Source organism: Rhinolophus ferrumequinum, chromosome 4 (genome assembly GCF_004115265.2).
Source record: "Rhinolophus ferrumequinum isolate MPI-CBG mRhiFer1 chromosome 4, mRhiFer1_v1.p, whole genome shotgun sequence".
NCBI lineage: Eukaryota > Metazoa > Chordata > Mammalia > Chiroptera > Rhinolophidae > Rhinolophus > Rhinolophus ferrumequinum.
The window spans coordinates 73,874,444-73,897,287 of record NC_046287.1 but is presented as its reverse complement, the minus strand read 5'-3'; the positions used below and the strand labels follow the sequence as shown (position 1 = coordinate 73,897,287).

Sequence of the window (22,844 nt, the reverse complement as noted above, 5' to 3'; positions counted from 1 at the left end):
TAATTAATTATACAAAATTTTATCTTCATAACTTTTGTATTATACAGTGATTTTAATGAATGAAAGGCATTGGGAAGCCAGTCACTATAGCTGCTTCCCACCATATAATTGTTATTCAGCTTTTAGATTTATCAGCACTCCTGCTTTCTTGTTCAAATTTCCCACATGTAGGTTTGGGGAGGATTAAGACAAAAGCCAAAGTTTTCATTGGAATACTTGTAGCAAGAGCTCTTTTTCTCTCAAATCTTTCTGTGTTACTATGGTGTTTTCTTTATCAAAGACAATCTTGACTTTATCTTCTTCCGTGCTCCCTGCATACCTCAGCAATCTCTTTTTGAGTGTCTCATCTCTCTTTTTCTGATTCCATTTTCTCCTATTAATAACATCTCTTATTAATAACATTTCTCATTACACCAAGTATTTCTGAACTCCCCACTCATGACCTATGGGTATAGTTTCTTTAGAAAAAATTGTGTCTTTTTTACAACCACCCCCTTCTCTCATTTCACAGCCCCTGCCTTAGTTTAATCCGTATTCATTTCTCACTTTAGCATATACAATTTCTAAGACTCCTAATTCTTAATATTTTCGTCTCTTTACATGAAGAAAAATTCCCCACATTCATGTTTCTTAGTACTCTTTTAGGGTATGCAATTTTTTTTCCCACAGTATAAATTTGAAATTCCTTAGTCTGACATAAAAAAAGTTAATCATCAAATTCCAAGTTTTACTTTTTCCATTCTTTTATGTGGGTAGACTTCAGCCACACCAAATTATTAACAGTCACCAAATAACACCTACGCTTTTAGACCATCATATATTTCAATGAGCATTCTTTCTGACCACAATGCCTTTCTTTTTCTATCTCTACTATAAGCCTAACATATCCTTCAAGGCCCTTTCCCCATGTTACCTGCCTTACGATGCCTCTCTTTACTAGAGTTGGTAATGTCAGTTGCTCCTTCTGCATGCCCATATTCTCTCCCTTCCCCATATTCACTTATACCAGTTTCCTATTAGCATAAAACATTCTATTATTCAATATAGTTTAACTTCTAGCATCATACACTATTATCTTATTCAGTGGTTAGGTTTCAAAGTAAAATGCACAAAATGAGAGCATAAAGTGAAAATAATAAAAACACAAAACTGAAAATGAGAACACTGTAGGAAAATTTCCCATTGCAAATTGAGAAACACTAACCCTCAATTATTTAATATAGCAGATTTCCTCAAGTATTTGGAAAAAATGTACTGTTTCTTCAGATAAGTACTATATGATGTAGTTGGCTTTCAGTTAGAACTTAGTAATAAGTTATATAAAATTAGTGTATATGTATGCATGTGTGTGTGTGTGTGTGTGTGTGTGTGTGCATGTGTGTGTATGAATTCAGCATATACTTCATTTTGAGTCTTTGAAATTTGGAAGAGGAAGTGTTATATCAATTTTTTAGACAAAAGATAACAGGTTTTAGGAGCCCAGCTGACTTGCCCTAAATCACTGATACTCACTCAGTTACTGAATCATAGAAATCCAAGTGTTTCTGTCTTAAATCATCTGTGCCATACTACTATTAAGTTCTCAACAATGAAAAATATCACAAAAGTAAGGCAAAGTAAAAATGGTCAAAAGATTATGAAAAAACTCAAAGACCTTCAGTGCTGCTAATTTTCATTTAAACACCATAAGGAGTTTGAAAAATTCCACATTTACTACCTTTGAATTACAAAAATCAAATATTCAAATGTCTTCGTGGTGAAATAAATACATACTTCTTTGAAGAGTTAGAAATCAGTAAAAAAAAAAAAAGCTAACATGGTTACATCAAGATTGTTCTAACTTGGTTACATTAATAAATGATGCTCACCAAACAGATGCAAAAGCGGGAGGCATTTCCCATGTCAACCACATTTTCAACTTAATATTTTAAAATCTCCAGGTACCCAGTTCTCCTCTGTATTTCAATTTAGCTTTATATATCTGGTAATAAGCCACAGATTTTTCTTGAGGAAGATCACATTTCTTTCAGGAGCTATATTAAAGTCAAAAATTGCTTGATCCACTAAACACAATTATGAATTGTGTGTTCCAAAGTTTGAATGTTCCAAGTTGAAAGAATCGCTCTGATATAGTCAATGGCATCTTTAAAACAAAACAAAACAAAACAAAACAAAACAAAACAAAAACTAAACTAAATATTTCAGAAATTTCTCCAGAAGACACAGTCAGTCTATCTTCAGTTACTCAGTAGGAAAAGAACAGCATTTAATAACTACATAGAAGATACGGATACAGGATAAAGGGGAGGTGGAACTGAATCTGATCAGCACCCAGGTGTGACAGAAGTGCTGTGAAATTGTCAACTAAATGCAGGTGCAGTGTGATTGCAACACTAAGCCCTAATGCTGGCGAACACAGCCCAGTGATACTGAGATTGAAGAAAAGAAGGTAATTTACACTCTCTATAACGGAGATAAATCTCAGAGACTGCATGCCATAGGGCTCCAGGAATACACACCGGTAAGCTTCATCACAAGGGAAAGAAGAAATCAGAATGAAAAAGAAAAGAAGCTGTGAAATGGAGAATCCACTTTCAAGGACAAATGCTAAGAAAATTTTGAGTACACACTCTAAAAAATGTTTATATTTTGTTGTTTTTGTTTTACAAAATGCCTGAACTGAAGAAAATTCCTCTTACAAACTAGCCCAATGGAACATGAAAATTTCTTGTACTAAAAATCTGTTAAAAGAAAGCATTTTGGTGAATAAGTAGATCACAGCTAAAAATTAAAATTCCTATTATAGTACATTGAATGAATGTTGTTTAAGGGAACTATTATTTAGAATATATCAGTCATAATGCAGTAGAAATTCACTTCTCACTGCTGTTCTTCAGGCAAATATACCTGACTGGTTCCTGTGGATGACACATTTGTTGCAGGATGATTTTTCTCAAACTTAGGTATGGATTTAAGAAATCCAAAGTAGAGCAGGTATCAACATAGCCAAAGTCAGCTGCTTTACATGTTATAGGTTATTTCTCTTCTGTGCTTGTGATTCAGCCTCTATGAACAAGCTACACGAGGCGGTACAGAGATAAGTACAGAGGACGTCACACTCCCACAGTATCTTTTATCCCCATGGGGCTTCCCACATCAAGCCATGCTAGCAGTAGCCAGATCATTCTATGAGTTCAGAAATATTTCAGGTCCCACTGCCATTCTCCTGTCTCATGTTGAACTTTAGCCAGGGCCAGTTTGACCTCAGGGTCACAGTCCTGCACCCAACTGTACACCCCTTACCTTATAGCAATTAGATTGTTGTTAAAATTTTGCAGCCTAGTCTCTACTAAATTGCTTAGCTCATTGACTGAGAGCATATATTTTAACTTGGATTTAGTTTTGGTTTATTTCTTTACTTTTGAAAATCTAGTTTACGTTGTAACTGTAATTGTCCCCTTCAACTAAATGGGCCACCCAATATCTGGCAATCCTGTTTTCCACGAGATTGAGGACCCTACGGAAAGAAGCCCATTCTCACAGCAAGCCAAGACTTTTGTCTGTGTTCCCAAAATACGTGAAAATGGATTACTGGGTGATACAGAACACAACTCCATAACCTTGAACCTTGGTAATCGGTTTGACAAACAAAAAGTTCCTTGGAGATTTGATAGCAATTACGACATAGCTGGCAAAGGTGAAAATACACATTTCAATCATAGACACAGTATACAGACCTGTATCCTCTCCCTGAACATATTCTCTTCATGAAACACACACACCCATTCGTAAACACACAAGCATAAACATGTTCCCCCGATGTGGCTATGGCTTGTTAGTGAGACTACCCAAGTGTATCTATCTTCTTATCATTTGAATGATTTCAAAGAAATGACGTATTTGGAATTTACAGAAATTGTCACAAAAACAAACAAACAAATCTTACAGACTTGAAAACTTTAAATCTCCCTGAAAGATAAGTAACAACAGGAGACCTTTTGTTTCAGGGGGCACAATTGTTAAGTCAACTAATGATAATAGGCTACATAGAAGCTTTGTATTATAGGAATAAAATAGGTGTGATGAAGAGCTAAGATAAAGACGCAAGAATGCAGGGAGGACGACAACTTTCTCAGAATAACTCTTCAATATTACAAAATATCAACTACATTATGGGCTTATTATGTAAAACGTCTTGGCAGATGTTAAAATTTATATATATATATATACATATATATATATATGTATATATATATATATATATAATATAGAAATTAAGAGAACTACAGGATACTGAAAACTATAGTAAAATAAAAGTGGATATTCTAGTCTCTGAAATTGATTTGGAGGTGGGGTGGGGAATGGTTAGCCTAGAAGTTTAGCAAAATAAATAGACATTGGGTAGCAATGGACCCAGACCAGATCAAGACTCTTGGCAATCCTCTGTCAGCTCAGCCAGAGAAACTTCCCATGACAAATTCTCAGTCAACTACACAGATGAAATGGATGATTAATCAGGATGGGAACGTAGTTGAGTCCACAGCCATTCTTCAGACTTCTAAATTGATACAGGTACATAAATGTATAAACTATTGATTTCACCTCGAACCACAAAGTTGGAAAGAACGGATCCAGAATTGGATGATTTCCTGGAGGTCACAGGAATAGCTAGAGCTCTGGAGAGCCCCAGCTAATGACCTCTATCTAAAGTCGATTGTTGAATTTGGGCCGCTCCTTCTTTTCATTCCAACCTTTCCTCCAGCTTAGAGAGCAGAAGTATCCATAAAGCTGGCCATCTGCATGTGCAGGTGTGCATGTGTGTGTATGTTTGTGTGTGCGAGAGCACATGTGAATGTGCGTGCCTGTGTTTTGCAAGATAGTACTCTGGATGAAGCTGTCTCTCAATAGCCTCATGGATAGTCACTTGCTCTAAGAATATATAATACTGATCAATCCATGCAAAGGACCACGATGAACATAACGTAATGTGTGGCCAGTGAGACACTACAACTCCCAGCCAAATAACCTAAAATAAATAAATAAATAAATAAATAAATAAATAAACCCAAAACAACAACAACAACAACAACAAAAAACCTCTATCTTCTGGAGCTAAAAGGTTTGGAAAAGGCAAATGTCCTCTGTTCCTCTTGTTACTTTCTGGGACAAGGCACACACCCATGATATGTCTCACCTCTGCGTTAGACTCCCCCCAGCCAAATTCAGATGTTTTTCTTCTCCAACTCTGTCATCCACCCAATCTGCACAATTTGGGTATGTCTGAACTTGGATATTTTGGATATTCTCATCTGCCATGAAACCCCAGGACTTTAGGTTCACTTCACGGGGTCAACACAGACATTAACTATTCTTACTGATACATCACATTTTGGCTATAAAACCTGGTTTCTGAAACTGAACAACTTTTGGTGTGAACTCTAAATGAATGTGTATGTAGACTCTGTTTTAGTTCTAGAAGTTAACTGTAGCAACCTGACCATTACAGCTGTGAGTAAGAATAACTCCATTTTTTTTTTTATGCTCATTCTCAATTTCCCATACAACATGGAGGTTTGTTACATTTTAAACCACAAAGAAGTGTAATTAGACAAACACAACACACTTTCTTCTTTCCACTAACTTAGATGGTATGAGAGATGTGAGGTATGTATCATATAAAGCTAGCAAGGAAAGTAAAACTAGCAAATGAGCAGTTACAACAAATATTATAGAGATACAGCCACTATGCTCAGGAAAACATTTTCAAGAAATGCAAGTGCTTAGGGTGAATGTGGAAGGTGGCTGCAATGTAAAGAGGCTAAGACGGAGGAAAGGGTGATAGAGATAGGCCTTATATGGAAGGAAGAATATCAATAAAAGATGAATAAGCATAAATCTTCATGGAATGCTGATTATCTTGCTTTTGCTGGTGGGGGAAGGTGAACTATAGAAAATAAGGCAGAAGAAAAGGAATTATTGTGGAACATCTTTATTAGTTGTGGCCAGTTTATACCTTTATATGTAAAAATGGTGTATAGATATATAGAGTATAATGCAAGGATCGTAAAGGGACTCTAAAGACAGACACTATAATGGAGGAGTATTAGTTGCCAATATGTGAAGCAGAAAATAAGCATTCAGAATTAATAGGGTAGTGCTATGTATAAAAGTAAGCCAAGGATGGAAGAGAGTTTCAAAATTTAGGACATTGTCTATGTATGGAATGCTATAAATGTAACATAAGTTTAGAATAACATAATTAAACCTGGAAATGAAGAATTTTTGAACATTATTATTAATATCAAATAAACTACATTCATTGAGCATATACTACGTAACTAGGAATTATTCAAAGTGCTATGTAGCTTTCTTTACCTTATTTAATCATTCATTAAGAATCGTAAATTGTAAATGTGAGAATACACTTCTAAATAATCATCTGGTAAAAATATAAACAAAAAAATTACAAAATATGTAGGCAAAACCCAAAGTGGTATGCAATAGAAAATATATTGACTTAAAAACATAAAATATAAAAAACAATTAAATATAAATGAACTTTAACTCAAGAAACTAGAAAAGCTCATTAAATAATTCAAAACAAACTAGAAGAAAGGAAATGATAGAAATATAAATTATTAACATGAACATTAACATATAATAAAGTTGAATGAAACTCAATATTAGTTTTGTACAGAATAATAGAAAAAAACAAATATAACTACACATAGATACACACAGGTATAGTGGTATCAACTGCAGCATTGCCCATAATTGAAAATAAATCATGTTTATTAGAGGATAAAAAAAACAGCCTTAAGTTAAAAAGCATTATAAATAATGGAAAGTAGGAAAAATCATATTTGGTAAAGTAAGGTACAGAATGTGAACAGAATAAACTTCTATATTTAATCAATTCCCCTTCTCTCTCCTTTCTTTCTATTAAGCATGCTATAGATAATTAAAACTATGCACTTCTTTTCCAAAACTATAACTAATTCAAGAACCATAAAATAGGCTACAGTTTCCTTATTTTGCCAAAGAATTTACTATTCTATTAGACTAATTCTGAAAACATATCAGCAAATTATGTGTTGCAGTTATGAGTTCAAGTAAGTCACAGAAATTACTTTTAAGTGATTTCAGTTTAATTTGTTCTCTTTCCTAAATATTTAAAAAAATAAATAATCTTATAATTGATTATTCTTATAAAATGTTCTTAGACAAAACTTCCAAAACTTTAATGTCAAAAAAAAGATTTCTCAAGTGGATGTTTTTTCCTGTTGATTATTATAGGAAATACTAATATATTATAAAGTCAAAATTACAAAAGTAATGTTGTGTTGGCTCAAGAAAACAAAATAAAACAATGGCAAAAAAAAGAATTAAAAAATCTATCTATGTTCATATAAGCATAAAATGTATGTGATGATGCTATCACAAATCAATAAAGAAATAGTATATTGTTTTGGCAGGTTTTGTTGGAAAACTTACCTCATCATATCAAGAAAAATAGAGCCAGATTGTTACCTAAAACAAAATACAAAGGGGAACTCCAAGTAGGAAGTAAAGTCTATAAAACTAATGGGCAAAAAAATAGGAAAATATCCTTGGACATAGTGATCAGCAAACTACAATAGTCAATTATTTAGGATAACATCTTTAATACATACTCAAATTCTTGAGTAAACATTCAAAAGCCCTTAAAATGGCAAAAATAAATGTAATTTATGTAAATTAATTTTATTATTAATTAATTTAATTGCATAAAATTATTTTTTAATGAAGGGCATTATGGGTGTGTTAATCCATAAAGAAAAGATTAGGTTATGTACAATGTCAAAATCAACATGAGACTCTTATCTAAATATAAAGGAAACTCCTGAAATCCATGAGCAGCAGCAAAAAGGGATCCCAAAAGTAAAAAGGTGTAGGGAAAGAGGAATAGACAATTTACGATGAATACATTAAAAATCCAGCCATATGAAGGGGATTTCAAACACATAAATAAATAATCAGGTACATACACATTAAAATAACAAGGAGATAACACTTTACAGTCATTATATAAGGAAACATTAGAACTGGATAATGCACAGCATTTGTTGGGAAATGAGAATATAGGCATCCTTATATACTATTAATGGTTAGAATTTTTGAAGACTCTTAGGCAATAGAAAAAATACAAAGATGGGGAAAATAGTACAGACAATGTGAAAAATTAGGACAGATCAAAGTTCCCCAATTCAAATTAAAGAAGTTCTAGAAAAACATAACAAAGAAATGGGTAGAAGATTTGGGAAGAAATTATCAAAGAAATAATTCAGTAAAATATCCAGCACCTGAAAGACATGAGCTTCCAAATTGAAAGAGTCCAGCATAATGACTCATAAAATATTTCCCTGCCAAGGCATATCGTCAGGAAATTTCAGAACCAAGAACAAGGAGAATATCCTAAAATCTTACAGAAAGAAAAATAGTTCACCTATAAAGAAGAGGAAATGAGATAGGCAACTACTTTTCAACAGCAGTGTTAGACCATGGAACAAGGCTTCAAAGACAAGGAAAAATTGTTTCCAAATATGAATTATATACCCAGACAAACAATTAATCTGAGGCTTGAACTTTTCATAACTAATATTAGAGAAATATTTTATCATTAAAAATGTTCATATATAGCTTTTATAAAATCAAATAACTGAAAAACTGATATCTGATGCCAATCCAGCCAGAATATCAATACTTGATAATATTATGAAAATATTATGAAATATTGATATTATGAAAATTATCGAACCATACATTCTTGTTTAGATTGCACACTCAATGAGCATAGTAAACAAGCCTTTTTATTTATATTCTTTACTTGATTGTCCAGATCATGCATTAATTTTACATCAAAGTAAAACTTATTATTACTTACGTGAGTATTTTATTTATACACACATACATACATGCTTATATACTTGAAAACATACATACACACACTTACATTGCCTACAAATGCCTCGTACACTACCATGTATTCTCACCCACAATAACATTTTTTTTCTTTAAGGAGAGATATTTTTTTAAAGCACTGATTTTACTGATTCATAAATTATGCATATTGTCTAAGATTCTGGTATCAGAGTTTCTAATGCTAACAGGTCATCATTGTCACTGAATGCAACTGGTGGAAATATAAAATAACTTAATATAATCTAAATTTATGTGTTTAGGCTTCTCTTGTTTAGAATAGGTTATGCTTCCAATAAGAGATTTTAGAATTTGATTCTGAAGCCCTGAGAAGGAGTATGTTATTGACCTATAACATCTTTAATACTGTAATAGAAAAGCAGTTTATTCTATTCAAATAAACTTTTAGTACATTCTCTGCCTCAGTGAACACACTGAGTCTTGCGTAGGATATAATGGTATGAATCACATCCCTCACCATGTGTGGCTTTTTAGAGTGCTTTATAGTGCTCAGTCATTTATTTTCATAAAGGCCTGAGCATACATTAGTACCCTAATATACAACAACTAGCTCTGTTTGTTTAGAGTACACCATGGCAATTACACAGCAAAGATTTTTATTTAAAAAAAAAAAAGATAATTTTTGAAAGTAAAGAATCTGCAGATAATTTAAGAGACATAGATAATCGATGCAGTACAATTGATTTTTAAATTTTTAAAGAAATATTTTTAAATTACAATTTATTGGGGTGACAGTGGTTACATAAGTTTAAAATAACTAAATTTAAATGCATTGCTAAATTACCCAAAATGAGGATAGATGAAATTTAAGTAATTGCTTTAATGGAGTTCAGTAGCAAATGCCGAAAAGAAATGAGTGGTATATTTTTAGAGACATTAACCTGTCAAAGATTACATACTAGAAGCATATATTTTGGCTTTGATTGCTTCAAACACAGGAATCCCGTTGAGACCTTTAATAATTCCCATTGATTTTAACTCTTCCTGACAAATATGTGCCTAACAATTGTAGTAGCAAACCTTGAGATCATGCTAAAGAAGATAAAACAAACCATACACCAAGTCATCATATTCTCTCTTTTCAAGAATTAGTTGCCAGTAGCTTTTAGCTATAAGCTGTTGTACCCTAAATTTCACATTGAAAGTCATCTAGAGGATAAGTTTTCATAAGATTTATTATTTTTGGCAGACATATATAAATACAAAAGAGTAATAAGTATTTTTTTAAAACATATATCCTTTAATTAAAGTTAATATGGCTGCTTAACAAAGTATCAAAATATAATGGCTTAAATCAATAACACTTATATTCTTCACAGATCTGCAATTTGGTCATGGCTTAGTGGAATTGTTTGATTCTGTTTCACTTGGCCTCAGGCAGGTCAGCTCAAAGTCTGGGGATTATAATCATTTGAAGTCTCACTAACTCAAATGTCCAGCAGCTGATGATTGGTGTGGCTGGGACCTTGCCTGGTGCTATTGGTCAGAACATTTACACGTGTCTTCTCTAGGTGGTCTAGGCTTTCTTACAACATGGTGGCTGAGTTTCAAGAGCAAATATTCTGACACAAAGAGAGAACGGGGCAAGAGCTATATTTTATGCCTTAGCTTCAAAAATTACATAGTACCAATTCTGTCATACTCTATTGGTTAGAATAGTCATAAGTGCCACTGTATTCAAGAAGAAAAATAAAGCTCACCTCTTTATGGGAAGGTTGGGGGGAGTGGCAATGTGCACTGTTAACTCTTACCAAGTTAGAAGAACACATGGGACAAGTTCTATATGTGGCTATGTATGTTTGTGTGTATGCCCATGCACATGTAGGCAGATATACACATATGTACACACATTTAGGAGATGCAATCTGCCACACATGGCCTCCTCTTAATTACAGTGAAAATATAAAATTTTATTAACTATGGAAACTACTGGAACTCCTTTCAAAAGATTGATCGAGAGCTAATTGATTCCATTAACTGAGTTGGGTGAGTGCTACCATCTAGCACACTTTTACGAACACTTTGATTCTGTCAGTACTGTGGGGAAAATAAAAACAATTAAGAAGAGGAGAGTAAAAAGTATCAAGGATAGGGTACAGTAAAAAGCCAGGTCAGCATCCTTCTTTTCTTTTTTTTAATTAAAGTTATTGGGGTGACAATGTTTGTAAAGTCACAGGGTTCAGTTATACAATTTTGTAGTATATAATCTACATGTCACATTGTGTGTTCACCACCCTTAGTCAGTTCTCCTTCCATCTCCATATTTTTGATCTCTTTATCCTCGTCTTACCACCTCCCCTCTGATAACCACTAAACTATTGTCTGTGTCTATGTGTTTGCACTTATTTGTCTTGTTCCTTTGTTGCTTTCAGGTTTATATTTACTTTTGGGGAAGCTGAGTCTCCTGGCGGGGTTTATAATATCTCTTGGCTCCTGTGATAGTCACTGAGATAATTGTCAATCAAGAGTTCCATATGCATTGACATTACTTTACAAAAATGAAGCATTTACCATTGAATGACTCCTTATGAACTGTTATGGCTTAAATTCCCACAACACTATTTTCTCTACAGATAGTGTCCATCAGTTACACATGGCAGCACAGAAAGCTACGAGAATCTTGAGCATAGTCAAAACAATATGTCAGTATTTGGCTGTGGCATCTCTTTTGTACCTTTTCAATCCTCATCCCAGACCCTCACCCTGTAATGAATATGATGCCGCCCAACCAGAACTACTGCCGGGGATTATAGCAACAACTAGTTTTCCAGGAACTGCAGTGCCTATAAAACTTTAATGAACTCATGAAAGTTTTATTGCTTTCTCTCCTTTTTGACTGGTATCAGATATAACCACTACCACACACACACACACACACACACACACACACACACTCACACACACACACACACAAGGCAAAACAAAACAGAAATTTTCATGAAGACAAACCATGTCAGACTGCAAGCCTTTATTACCACTGTGAATGATGTCTGATTAAAAAAAAAACAAAACATAAATCTGTAAGAAAATAAATGGTTTGCACACTATCATGTGTACTGACAGCCCTTAAATAAGAAACACTGATTTTATTCATACTTTTGGTTACATGTTTTAAGAAGCAAGAAAGGTTTTTAAAATATTTTTAAGACTCTTGTCTGGAATCTCCATTACAAATGATGTGTGCTAACACATAAAAATGACCATGATGTACAGAAGTCTCAATTCAACACTAAATCCTGTTTTTCTTTTTTCTCTCTTTTTAATCTCCTTAAGAATCTACTGCCTATCATTTTGAGAGCATATTTTAAACAACTCCCTCATAATTTTTTTTCACTACTCAGTTTGCCCTTTTTTTAACATAAAAATCTTTATATGGCTCTCTTTAATTCATCTTTTCTTAATTTCCTTATATTTGTTCATAATCAGGGTTTTTTGCACAATTAGTTAAACACATCCCTTAACTACTCCCACCCCCACCCCCACATTGCGAAAAAAAGTCCTACTCAAAATAAATCTGTTCAAAACAGGAGATAGTATTTTTATTGTTCTTAGTTCTGGAGTTTAAAAGGTGATCCCATCCTGTCTGACAGTTGTCGAAATATTTTCTTTTTAACTTCTGGCTATCCTTTGTTTTAGAATCTGATCCACAAGTCATGTTAGAAAAAAAGGAAATTTGCAGCACAAACATAAATTTTTACATGAAAGTCCTTGAGCTCCAAGAGGCTTGTTTGCTTGAAGGGTGAACGCATTTCATTATAACCTAACAAATCTTCCATTTTGTTAATAAATTAGGAGAAGTATCACTGTACCAGAAACATTAAATAAGATAATGACTCTAACATGACCCTTGGGATAAGTTAATAAGTGCGAGGACACCAATTTCATAGTGCCTTTAATAGGACATTAAAACCTGGACACCCTGAACACCATTTTATCAGAACACAGGCAGCAAATCCATCACGTGCTCCAAACTTGAAGCATCCTGAATTGCGGATACAATAATAGTGCAATTTTACCCTATCGGTCTCTTTGTATTTAGCATCATAGAAAAATGTGTGATATTCCTAATGTATATTATGGCAAATGAGATTTTCACATGGAGAAAGTAAAATAAGTGAATCACTAGAGAGGAAAAAATATATCATGTTTAGCTATTCTATTTTAATTAGTCTGCTTGAAAGCCCAATTTGGAGACTAAAATAAATTCTATTAAGTAAACTTATATATTTACTGTTCATACTGCTGTTAAAGATTGCTTTGAACATTCTAATGTTTACAGATACAATTCTGAATAGAAAAAAATAAGCCTATCTGTTGTCTTCTGACATTCATATTAGTAATCCATTGTATAAATAGATACTAATTGCAGGACCACAAAACCCTGAAAATCCCAATATTATGTTTATGCGTAACAGTAATCATACTATTTGCTTCTGTCATGGGTTTAAATATTTTAGCCATGAATATTCTTACAAAGTTCACTGTATCTCATAAACCACAAGGGAGCCATAGTTGAAAATTTATTGGAAAATTTTGTCTCTTTGCTGCATCTGCTGTGAGGATGAAGAGACCATTCTCAGCAATCAGACTGTGGACATTCCAGAAAATGTGGACGCACTCTGAAGGGATGCACAGATACTGTGAAGGGTCCCAGAGGCACCCTGCAGAGAGATTTCAATCACATCCATGTAGAACTCAGTCTCCGTGGAGAGAAAAGGAAACTCCGGGTTGACAAATGGTGAGGAAATCGAAAGGAATTGTCTACTGTTCTCACTGTCTGTGGTCATGGACAGAACATGATCAAGGGTGTTACATTGGGCATCGATTACAAGATGAAGTCCGTGCGTGCTCACTTCCCCATCAGGTCATTATTCTGGAGAATGCTTCTCTTGTTGAAATCCAAAATGTCTTGGGTGAAAAATTCATTCGCAGGGTTAAGATGAGGTCAGGTGTTGCGTGTTGTCAAGCCCAGAAAGATGAGTTAATTCTTGAAGGAAATGATATTGAACTTGCATCAAATTCAGCTGCTGAGATTCAACAAGCCACAACAGCTAAAAACAAGGATATCGGAAACTTTTTGGATGGCATCTATGTTTCTGAAAAAGGAACAGCTCAGTGGGGTGATGAATAAGATCTATGTTGTCCAGCTACAGAAGCACCAAGATGTCAAGTGATTCCTCAGACTTACTTGTGATATTTTGAAGATGCAATAAAAGTCATGTATTGATTTGGGAAAAATGAAAAAAAAAATACTGAAAAATTGCAATCAATTTGTTACACAATGTTACAGTGACCCATCACAAATGGAATTATTATTATTATTAGAATTATTATTATTATTAGAATTATTATTATTAGAATTATTATTATTCTACTCCTGACTATTCCAACACCTGAAATATTCATTTTCAGGAAAATAAAAATATTACCTTGTTTCCCTCAAAATAAGACCGGGTCTTATATTAATTTTTGCTCCAAAAGATGCATTAGGACTTGTATTCAGGGGATGTCATGCTGAAAAATCATGTTAGGGCTTATTTTTTGGTTAGGTCTTATTTTCGGGGAAACACGGTAATATATAGTATAACTAGAAAAAGTTGATTAAGGCTCATTTCCCCATTGGGGTTACAATGATTTTTGAATGGCAACAACTGAAAAATTGTAAGGACAAAATTAATTTATAGGATCTTTTAGTTAATGTCATAACCCTACAGCTAAAATCCAGGGCACAAAAATATGTAAATGATTTACTTTTCATTTCCCTAAGCATCAAGTATTAATTATTTCTGAAATCAATAGTGGCATGTGTCAAATACTTTTAATAGTGAGAAAAAGAGAAATTTGATTCTGAAGATTTTTTTTTTAATAACAGCAGTTGGAAATATGGCCACATTTTCATATTCCCAAGGGAGCATTTAAAAAAATCGTAAGTCCTTATTACATACATGTCCTGATTTTACCAGTGGTCCTTGGCTTCCTTAATCTTTTTGTAAGGCCTAATCTGTATCATCATTTTTTCTTCTGACAAGAGAGGTTCATCTGCAATGGTTGCCAAGCTACCAGATGTGGTACGTACAGGTACAGACAGCTGGAGCAGCCAATATACATTAACAGCACAAAGATTTTCACATGGTGTGTCCTCTTTGTGTATCATCCCACAAACTGTCTCCAACCATAAACCCAATATAGTTCATATTTTCTCCAAAAGATTGTTGAAATTATATTTCTCATGCACGATCAGATATTTAATTTTTTTCAGTTCTTCAGCATTATTATAATAGCATAAATGAACAGTCACAAAAGCATTCTGAGCATTTTTGAAAGTCTGTGAGGAAGGAAGAGGATAAGAATGAGGAGGTAAACAAAAAAGGTGAAGGAGAAGGAGGAGGGAGACTAGGAGGGGCAGGTAGGAAAAAAAAACAACTATTGGAGATCACATCAGGCCCACATAGATAAAATTATATTTAGAAAGTGTCTAGTATAAAATTTGGCCATTGAAAATACTGTTAGTTGGGCCTCAGGCCAAATCTTCTAGAACTAAATAATGCCATGGCCTAGAAAATGATGAACATGCAAAGCATACAAAAAAAAAAAAAAGTAGCTGGAAAGGTCAGCGGGTAAGTGAGAAACAAAGAAGCTTCCCAAGTCAAGGAAAGAGAATGGTCAACAAGTTTTCAACAGAAAATGTTGAAGAGAGGTCAAGTTAGATGAGAACAAATAATGTAATATCGAGGTAATTGTTGAATTTAGTAAATGTATTTTGGTGACATGTTGAGATAGAAGTTAGATTTTATGGGTAGAGAATGAATAAATGGAAATAGCGAGAAGAGGCAGCACTAGGAGGGGAGAGGCAGAATATATCTTTAATATGGTTAAAAATATCTACGTTATTTTTTATACCCAAAGCCTTCCATGTTCTTAAAGTGAAACACTTATGAGCGCGCTCAGCATAATCTTGACATATACAACATATTTAACTGACGTATTGGGGAATATAAATTATTTGTGCATAAAGATAAAACTGTTTTCTTTATTGTGACGAATACTAAAAATTGTGCTCTGTCTTTCTAAGCATTTTCCTTGTCAGATTTTATAATTATGCAGGTGGAGTGAACTCTTTAACCTTGAGTCCTATACATTTTTTAAATTGCAAACCCATTGAATTTAAAATTCCTCTTTCTCTTCCCACCCACCCCAAATATGAAATGTATGTTTTGTTTTATGCATATATGTTTGGGGAAGATTAGTGCTCCCTAGCACATATTACTACAGTATTCAGATGGGGAGGGCAGGAATAAGGAGTGAGGCTAGGTCTCTTTGGGACTGTTGTTGAAGAGGGTGCAGAACATTCTCTAGCGGTTGCCATTTCTGTCCCGCTAACTTTGACTGGTTCTATTCTTTGCCATGTTTGTGGAGTATTTTGTAGATTGCTGTGGGAATCTGGCCCTTGACATAGTATATTGAGCCGGATATTTGACCATTTACTCTCTCTCTGCACTACTGATTCACCATAAAGCATTTTGCTGTGTGACTCGCAGCTTGCCTCAAGCTCCAACAACCTGTGGTGGTTTCTACTGAATACACAGTGGGAATGCAGGCTGCCCACCAGCAAGTCTGCTCTCAGCTCTGCCTTCTCTCTTCCTCACGCGAGTAACACTGTGCACTTGATCAATTATTGGTAGAGCAACATTCAGTTGAGACTTGATCATCATGATCCAATCAAGAGGAAGGGTAAACAGTTCAGGGACCCCAAATCTTTCAATCTAACAATGTGGGAATAGTTAAAAAGGTGGTATTTTCAGACAAGGCATTATTACACAGTCATAGGATATTATATTTATACTTTCACAACATAGAAAAATACTCATGACACAATGTTAAATGAAAAAAGCAGAAACTAATTTGTATGTAAGCTAGACTACATGCAATGTTTAAAAGGAGGTCCTTTCTGTCTCAAAATCAGCTCAGGCTAAGGTAAATGCATGTTAAATATCCAGCAAATCCTACATGTCCAGCCCTAATATTACACAGGACATGCTTACAGATCATAAAGGTACTTTGTTCCATATCAGTCCAATATCTAGCTTGAGGATATAAAACCAATAATATATTTTGGCAAGAGTCATCAGTGTTCTTTGCATCCCACTACTGGGAGGGTATGGAGTGTTTTTCCCTACCCAAGCCAAATGAGATGGACTTGAATACAATCACTCAGAGATTGGCATCCATCCTGTGACATGCTGACTTATTTAACAAAGAAAAAGGAGCTGCACAGGGATGGAGCTGTCCTTTCACCAACGGTGGAGTAGGGATCCTGCTCATAGGGTCCACGAGAAAGAGGAAAGAAATCTCAGGAAAAGGGATAGATGCAAAAGGCCCTGAGGCTGTGACAGGGTGATAAGTAAGCCATCTGCTGATGGCAAGATGTTGCCAAGTGAAAGTTATTGCAGCTAGCCATGGAACGTGTGTTATTAAGAAACGATATCCCAAGAGAGAAAGAAGCAGCAATTATATATGTCGCACACATACAATCAGATTACACATGTACCAGCCAGATTACTACTCTGCAGTCCCTGTGCCAATTATTTATAATCCCTTCAAGCAGGGGCCCGATCAGACAGTGACAGAAACCCTGAAGTTTGGAGTTATGATGTCACATCCAACTTGTACTTATTTAGAAGTTACCACAAAGAGTAGGACAACTGCCTGAGATTTCAGTTGGGGTTAAGGAAATAGGTATTTAAAAGACCGATTTTAATAGAAAATGTTGAACTATAAATTATTTGTTTTATAATTGTGCTAGCCCAAATCCTAGTTACTTAATCATTGATTTACACATGTATAAAATTAAAAAAATGGCATAAAATCTAGAAAATAGTAATAGATGTTGTTAGATAATAGATTTATGGGTAATTTTTCTTCCTTAATCATTTTGTATATTCTGTTTTTATGTGAAACAGTATTAATTATGAAATCATAAAACATGTTATTGAAACATCAATTAAGTCAAAGAGGTAGAAAAATAATTCCAAATCCATGATCCCTAAATCATCTTCAACCATCATGTTGGAACTAAGATTGTCTAATCAAATACCAGTCCTGGGACTTAGCTAGTTTGAACTTTGTTGAGCCTCTGAATCTTTCAACAATCCTACTCTCTCATGCATGCTGTGACAATTTTATCACTGACTTTAGCTAATGGAATATTGATTTTATTTTTCAAATTAATGGAATAAATTATGCAAACACACAGTGCAAGGACAGTATGGTGCATACATTGGGTATTAAATAAATTACAAAATATTATTTTTGAGGACTATCCACAGAATAAAGATGAACTAATATTAATAAGATGAACTAAAATTAATAAGATATGCTAAATAATTATCTGCTCCCTTATTAATTAGAGCTGGAAGAATGATGTATGCTGCATATTAACTGCACAAACACAGAAACCTCTCACAGCCCCACAATTCTCCAGAATGTACCCATTAGAAATGACTGAAATTATTAATTGCAAAAGAGGAAGGATTCCTTTTTTATCATATATCCTTGGCTACACTTATTCCTGCTTCCAACTGAATGTGCCTATTACATGCTCATATTTACTATATGCAGACTAGGTCCCCTTAATTGTACACTGGCCTTGGGTTTTCTTACGTACTATACATTTGACAGGACATTTAATGGGAAAGGTGAAGTCATTTGCTATTTTAATTCAGTTTTCATGCACCAGGCTTCTTGCCTCAACTCTGAATTGCTCTGTTTTTTCAGCAGTGTAAATAATGAGAAGGTTCAGTGTTAAATATTGTTACAAATTGTTCAAAAATAAACTGTCATTTTTAGAGACAGACAGAGAGACAAACACAGATGGATAATAAATTCATTACACATGGGCTGATGTGGAACTAGAAAAAGAAATGCTGACACCATTCTTCACTAAAAGAAGACAGGCCACTAAATTTAAGGGTAGTGGAAGCCCATAAAGGAATAAGTTGTAATCATGAGGCGCATTGTGGTATTCAATGGCAGGCACTTTATGAGACAAAAGAAATCAATATAAGCATTACATTTGCAAACTAAAGTTGGGGTTATTGTTTCATTTGTCAAGGTTTGAGACCACAGAGTAGAAAATTTTAAATGAACAATTTAAGTCAAGCTAATCTTTTTGAGATTGTCCATTTAGTCAAAACATTAAACTTAATTGGTGCTTCAAGACAGATTGCTTTTTCTTTTCCATCTTGGTTGTCTTTACTCTCACCACTGCCTTCCTGCTGATTTCTTTTATTAGACTCCTTAAAGTCTCATCATGGAAGTTAATGTGTCTTTTTACTATTGCCACTAGGCTTATTAATATGTGACAGCTCTTAACATTACCAAAATCCCCAAAATATATTCTTATTTATTTTAAAGATATATTCATACCAAGTATTCATTTTTTTCTCTTTAGAAAAATAATCTCAGGTATTTGTTATAATCTGGTCCCAAACATCATTGTACTGTTTTATAGTTTTATGGTTTAGTTATTATCATTTAAAAAAAATCAAGTAAAAAGAAAATGGTGATTTATAGCTATAAACTGTTTGATTTCATTTCTTCTTGGTCTTTCCCTGATAATGTACAGAATAGAGATAGAGGTTGAGCTCTTCATTCAGCACAAAGGAAAATAAATGAATGCATTACAGCTTGTTCTGACTATTCTGGGTATTTGAATTTCCCGGGAGAAATATGTATTTGTTTGTTTGCTGTTTATTTGTTATCTTTGTGGGACTCACTCTGCTCCAAGTGTTTTCACATTAATCCTTCCAGTGTTTCTGTATTGCTCCTATGTTTTAGAAGAGATCATTGATTTAGGCAGCTTCAATTTATTTTTTCTTCAAAGATCCACAGCTAATAAATGACAGAACTGGATTTGTATCAGTGGCCCATTGGTAAAGTGATTTTCACAGTAACCTTCTCCTAGATTGTGAGGGTTAAGAAAGTTAATACATGCAGAGCACTTAGAAACATGCTTGGCACAGACTTAGGCCTCAATAAATGATTACTGCAACTCATGGCTGTTTCTCCTAAGTTCTAAGAAAAAAATGTTAACAATATTTTTGAATATTCCAAAACAATATTTCTGTGAGCACTGATAATGTGTCACCTACATTAGAATAATCTGGTTACTTATTACCAGGGGAAATTCTTAGATACTGTCCTATACCTCTTAATTAGAAACGCTATAAATGGAGCCTAGAAATCTTAATTTTCAATAAACCTCACTTCTGAAATTTTGAGTACACTAAAGTTTTGAGAAGTGTCCTATAATCTGGTCAGGTTTATTTGTGTGATATATGATGTGATTTTTTGAAGATGGGGTGTAAATCATTAAATATTTTAAAGACAGTATAATAGAAATGGTGGGGAAAATGAAAATTTACTTTTGTTTACTGGTATGCTATTTGGGTTTTTTATAATGTTGTAAGTTGAACCTCTAGGCAATTAGAAATATGACCAAGATTCTTACTCCTTATTTTATAATTTTTTTCACATTTAAATATTTGTTATAATAGAGGAACATGGAGGAAACATCACTGTGGTCTCAGTTTTTCTACTTTTCCAAGTCAACAAGAATTTTCAGGTTCCTGACAATTAGTTCTAATCTATTATTGAAGGTGCCACAGGTATGTGTCAGGACCCTCTCTCTGTATTGTTCTTGTATCCATTTAAATCCAATCACATTGTAGTATTCTCAATTATTCAAGGTCAAGGGGAACTGGAGAAACCTGCTAACTAAACACTTGACTAATAGGAAATGGCAACTATGTAGTGCAGCAAGCAGTGAGCAAGAATTAAGGGGAACCTTCAAGTGTCTGATCAAGTACACCTTTTAGCAGCCATCAATGCCTTAGCAAATGTTAGGTGCAAAGCTGGACATGTAACATGTCACACTTCTCTCCTCCTTCAATCACTAATGTTTTTCCCTTCTCTCCACTGTTTCATCTGTTTTTCTACCTCACCTGTATCGTAATTAATCTAAAACATCATTTAATAAAAATGACTGTGTAAAGCCAAAATGCATAATCACTTTATTTAAATAAGAAAAAAATCTGCATTAGTAAACCCATTAGAAAATTTTGTATTTGTTATCCTATTATTTTATACAGAGTAAGTCAGTTATTCTTTAGCTAAAATAGTCTCCTCTTATCCAGTTTAAACATTTCAAATACAGAGGTTTGTCTTTAGAAATAATGCCAGCCCATTATTCACTGTGAGTTCTGGGTGCTAGATTAATTGTCACATAATTAGATCCTGCAAAATCTCCTAAAGGTAGTCAAATTGAAGCTTGATTTCTGGTGTAAATACAAAAATGTAATAGATACAGCCAATGAAAACAGATTTTCAGTGCAGTCTTGTGCTTTAGGTTATAACATCTATTTTGGAAATAATGGCTTCTGCTTTATGTCCATAAAGTCCATGAAAGAAAAAGCATGATGTAATACTCATGTTCAATCACATCAATATTGAAAAGGCATTTAGTTTTCGTAAAAACGTGTTTTAGATGTTTGAAAAATACAATGTCAGAGTATTCCATGTTTTGCCTCAAAGATCTATCTGGCATGTTTCATACCACACTGTATTCATTATTGCCATCAACTGGGGCTGTCTCTACACACAGGCTTGGACTTTGTAACCATGACAAATACCAACCTACTTTCATCTATTGGACAAAACCCAGAAACTCAAGGTGTTACTACTTAATTTAGCAATCTAACCTCAAAGCAGTCCACGTGTTCCACAGATTTTTAGAAACACAAATCTAGATGTACTGAAATGCAAAAGGAAAATACAATTGTTACTATTTTGGACATGAGAAAACTAAGTCTCAAAATGTTTTCTTGAGGTAAGAAGAGAGACATACTAGATCCCAGATCTGTCAGTACAACACCCATTTCTTTGATGGAATGAAAGCAATAAAAATCAAATACACAGAACTTCTTTCTGTGGTTTGTAAGGGAGGCTGAAAATGTCATTAACTATATTTTGGGCACAATAAATAACTGGTAATTATGAAAGAGAGCCAGTGGCATTTCTCATTCTAAATGTGGCCTGGTGCTGTTATTGAGTAGATTCCTTTGAACAGCACGGGCTGCTCCTGACCTCACTCACAGCCACTGCACTGAGGTAAGCACAGATGGCACATGTTGGAGCCCTGGTCACCCTGAGAATCCTACATTATCTTCCCATACATCACATCACAGCAGAGAAGGAATTCAGTGGACAACTGGTAACTGATGTTCAACATGCCTTAGAGAAAAATCTATCAACTGAAGGAAAAAACTCTAACAGTAGAGATTTTCATATACCTTAGTTTTGGAAATGAACTTCAAAGTTAGTCACCGACGTCAATACCTTCAACATCCAGGGTGAGTCATTTCCATATTTACACTTACCTTGGCATATCATTTATAAACCTCCAAAATGCAACTAAGATGCATAACAACTATGGCAAAAGTACTAACATGAGCTAACATTTTCAGTAATTACTATGTTCTAAACACTTTATATGTATAAACTAATGTATAAATTACATTTTTAAATTAATCTTACCGATAGTTTTATAAAGAAGTTGCTAGGTTATTCCTGTTTTACAGATAAGGAACTGGGACACAGAGAGATTAAACAATCGAAGATTATCTCTTTATGCTCCACAGTCTCTTTTTTTAAATTAGTTCCCTTCTGTATCCATGTAGAGCATGTCCCCTCATCTATTTTCAAGGTTGATATTCAGGTTTTCAAAATATGATCACATCTAAAATTCACGCATGCATGTTGTTAAGTACTTTTTAGCTCAATCCTGACTAAATGCTTGTGTATATCAA

General features: G+C 34.0%; 1 pseudogene; it reads left to right on the top strand.

The window, feature by feature from the left end:
- Positions 1-4,407: 4,407 nt before the first annotated feature.
- Positions 4,408-14,110, top strand: LOC117021190 (60S ribosomal protein L9-like; annotated as a pseudogene).
- Positions 14,111-22,844: the final 8,734 nt, after the last annotated feature.